The following is a 4648-nucleotide window of genomic DNA, read 5'->3' on the forward strand; positions in this document are numbered from 1 at the left end:
TTAGAAATCGACGTCGATTATCCACGTATGACTTTTGTCTACTCTGTACTACTACTAACCTCTCCTGAATAATCTTCACCTTCTATACCACCTATTGCACCATGTCTGGTCTTATTAATCATGTTTTACTAACACCAAACCAACCAATTGGCGACCTACACCAACTTCCATATAAAGTCTCGTATGGGGCCGTTTGGATACTAGAATAATAGTTAATATCGTAAGTACTATTGATAGTTAGTAGGCAATTGTCCGTGTTACCTTTGGGGTCAACTGTATAGGCCTGCATCATATCATCTACTATGTAGATATCGAGCTTAGTCTGTCCATCAGTCAGAGGGTAAAATAGTGTACGAAGACCTATCTGTCTTACGGTCTTTTCGCGGATTGATCTTTGATAGTTAACTATAACTTGGTCTCCTTTATCTGGGACCATAGCTATGGGGACTCCATAAGGTCCTACAACCTTCTTAACCTATAATTTTACACCTTCTTAGCTAAATAGGTAGTCTTTGATTGAGGAGCATGGGCTGATATTGTTAATCTACGGGTACCATTCCCTCCAGAATCATTTATCCATGGAGTGTGCAGTGAGTCTTGTAGCCAAGGTCGTATTATGGAATCTTCTACCTTGTGTATTACTTCTTGCCTTCTTTAGATAACATCAACTAGTACCCTTACCTTTTGGGTTTTGCTTTTTGCCCATCCGAGTTGGGTGTCAAATGGTGTCAAGTTTCCCTCACACAATGGCATGTATACCCGTTTTGTGGTTTACTTATCATTAACTGGTATTATGTCAAAGAACTGTGGTGTACAAGTGTGCCATTTTTTAGTAATCAGCTAATCCTTCTTATTTTGCTTAAGCCCTTTTTACAATACCCTTAACGTAACGTATAACACTCTAGGTGCATAATCTCATGTCGTTGCCTTGATGCTAGTTTGGATTCTTCTATCTCGTGCGGTCATACCAGCACTAACGCACTAGATCCCACTAGAATTCTGAAGTTAAGCATGCTTGGGCGAGAGTAGTACTAGGATAGGTGACCCCCCCGGGAATTCCTCGTATCTCATTTCATTGCAAACCTTGAAATAATGTGCAAGGCACTCAACTTAGCCCAAGATTTACCTTAGCATCGTCTCGCTAGTCTTCACATTTCGCCCTGCCCTTTCCTCTTTCTCTTACAATCAGCAGTAGGGTAGGTCTTTAGTTCAACCATGAGCATGTCCTTTTTGGTTATTTAATTTAACTTCTCTTTGAATTTCTCTGTAACATGTCCAAAATATCATAACCCTCTTTTCCTCATGTATTCTTCCTCTTGGTCTTATGTTGTATATATATATCCGTAAGTTGCACAACTATTTTTATACAACCGGTATGCGGTAGACACAGTCTTTTTGTTTCCTAGTCCATCTTGTTTTACATATCACTTCCATACCAACGCTTGCTCGCGCTAACGCTATTCTATCCTACCCTTTTTTCTCTTTTTTTCCCTTAGGTACTCCTTGGTCTCCTCATTTCTTTACCGTAGGAGGTTTTTTTATTCTTTCTCCTTGCTACCTGTATGTCACATCTCGGTGCCTAAAAACTCTGTTACCATGTCTTAATCTTTACTCAACCATGGCCTTACTACTCTTTACACGGTCCTTAGATTGCTCTGTCTTACTCTCTTATTGTGTTCGCCCCTTTTTATAAGCACTCATACATTAGGGTCTCTTCTAATGGTTGTCCACACGGTCTCAGATATCATGGCTTCTATCCATTTATCATTGGCCTTTAGTCCTTGCTAACTCGAGCCAGCATGGGATCTTACTTAAAGTTTAAGCGTTCCCGTTAACATGTGATAGTGTCAGTCGACTTCATCTCACACTTAATTTCTCTTGTCCACTTCCCCCCTTTAGGGTGTACCCATATCATCCTCTTTTTATTTTCAACTATTCATATGCATATGATTCTGTTCTAACACATTTGACATACTGCACCATATCTACACCTTCTATTAGATCATCTATACTTTAGGTTGCCCCTCTAAGAAACCTTAATACAATCATTGGGTGCTTAGAATTCTCAATAACTAGTACCCAATCTATTCCAAGTACGGGTACTCGATTCATATAATTAATATAGTAGTTTATCCAGGGCCACATTCCTTTCTTCCCCGCCAGTGCTTAGCTAGCGCTCATAATCGTTTCAACTTCTCCATTCGAAAGTACTTGTACTCCAGTGACCCGTGTTTCTAGCCCTGTTATAACACTATCTTCATCCCAGTAGATACCACTTGTTCCTCTTAATTGACTCACAATGTATCAATGGTTTTGTAGAGCTACCTCCCTCATCCTTGAGGGGTCTTTAATTTTACACGGCGAAATCACATATCAACAATACTTCTTTATATCTCATAAGCTCTTACCCTTGTCAGTTACCTAAGGTTAACTTCCAATTCTTCACAGTCTCATGTCAATTTTACTCTAATAATGGTCTTATGTTTTCGCCTTTTCATACTATACTTTCAGTTCGTAGCTATTTATTCCCTTTTTCGTCCATACTCTTACTTACTTGATCGCGTCTATCTTGAGTGCTCCCTGTAGTAGTCCTTCTATTCTTCAAGTCCATGTCCATTTTTTTTGTTCCCATGGAATTTCATGTTATTCCTGTATCATTTGGAACATTTTATTTCTGCATAATTCTTTTTCTCATTTCCACAACGTATTTGGTTCATCCATCTTTGTTCATATTATACCAGTTATGTCCTAACACCCATTTTACCTCATTGTTCATCTTTCTACAGCTTGGTCTTTGGCGGTTTCATCAGTTTTAGCATTCATATCCTCGGCTACACATGTTATGACTTATTATTACACTATTATCCTGCTTTCTTCTTGTTTACTCCTTTCAGTTACTCTTTCTTTCCTTATGCTCGCTACTATTTTTGTTATCACATAACCTTTATTCGAAGCTTTCCTTGCAGAACTTGATAAGTCTTTCTTATTTTTTCTATGGCTCGCTTTTCCATTTCACACTTACCTTTCCATTCTTGTCACATGGACCATGTCATACCTTTGGCCACTTTCTCTCTAGGCCTTACTTATTTCCATAACGATCCTCGTTATATTCACCTCATATCCTGTTCAAACTCCACCCCATAGTATAACACTTCTTAACCTTTTTCACCATTCTTACTATGGGTTAATTTTACTCGGCGAAATAAGCATACTTACCTCTTTACCCTTCTTAGTCATTCTTATCCTTAATATCTCACAAGCTGTCTTATTAATACTTCCTATTCGTTATAATTCTTTTTCTTCTCTACTCTTATCGTCATCACACTGTTATTTCTTTTAACTATAACTCATCACAATTGATCTCTGTGTACCAATTCAGTCAGTGCCTTAATATATATCACTTTATAGCAATCTACCCATCTTCTCTAGATCCTCTTCTTAGGATCGCAAGTCTTTTCCAACTTTATTTTACCATATCATTATCGACCTCCTAGTTACTATTTCCATCGGTTCAGCAATTACCTTATTTCTTGAGGTCAACCATACTCTTATTTTAGTCAAATCTTATCATTACGATGGACACAACCTTTCAAGACATATTATAACCCTAGAGCTCATTCTTTTTCTTCTTCTTTTTTCAGAAAATTTTGACAGAGTTTTCTCTGTATTTCTTACTATCCCAAAACCTGCACGCAGAAAATGCCAACAATGCCTCACAGGTCTAGCACATATATCCATATCATATCATATATCTACCCCACAGGGCACCCAATATCAATAGTATAAAAATAGACTTACCTCATATGTCCACTCGAACTACACCTATTACACTTTCTTGTTTACTTTTCCTTCCAATTTCAACTTTGCATTTTATCCGTACTTCAATACCTTACCTGACATATTTATTTCATTCCTTTACTTACCTGCGTACTTTGTAACTTCCAATATCATTACTCACTTTCTTCTATCGATGTTGTTCTTCTACTGAAATCACAGGTTAGTATGAGGAATTTCATATCCTATGACTCGACTCTATCGCACGATCTTAGAGAAGAAAGAAAGGTAACATCCTAAATGTCCTGTAGCATCCTGCTTATATATGTTGTGCACAACACACCGATAAACAGAACTCTACTAGACATGGTCTGTGGATATTGTAAGGTGGGATCGCTCTGATACCACTTTTGTCACAACCCAACCTCATAGGCTGTGATGGGTGCCCGAACCGGACACTCGTATATACCTATGCTAACTATAAGTAAACCTGCCCCTTGTTTAAGTTATAATGCAACAATAGGCATGATAACATATAAGCCGACGAGGCGATCATAACATATAGGAACAACTATACATATATATATATCACCCACATACATATCCACTGACCTCTAAGAGTAAGAACAGTAACATAAGGAGGGATAGGGCCTCCGCCGTACCCGTAACTAATAAATATACACAATGAGGGTTAGTACCAAAATCTAGGCTCAGATACAAAAGAGCGCTTCTGAACTGCTAAGTGGGACTCCTATGCTGGCGGATCTTCAAGGTGTGAGTTTGTACCTGCGGGCATGAACGTAGCCCCCCCGAAGAAAGGGGGGTCAGTAAGACATATGTACTGAGTATGTAAAGCATAACTGGAAACATATCT

General features: G+C 38.4%; 1 pseudogene; it reads left to right on the plus strand.

Annotated features, from left to right (window-relative positions):
• The first annotated feature begins 954 nt into the window (after nt 1-954).
• On the plus strand, nt 955-1074 carry LOC129893587 (5S ribosomal RNA; annotated as a pseudogene).
• The last annotated feature ends 3574 nt before the right edge of the window (nt 1075-4648 follow it).

The sequence above is a fragment of the Solanum dulcamara genome, chromosome 6 (genome assembly GCF_947179165.1).
Source record: "Solanum dulcamara chromosome 6, daSolDulc1.2, whole genome shotgun sequence".
Classification (NCBI taxonomy): Eukaryota; Viridiplantae; Streptophyta; class Magnoliopsida; order Solanales; family Solanaceae; genus Solanum; species Solanum dulcamara.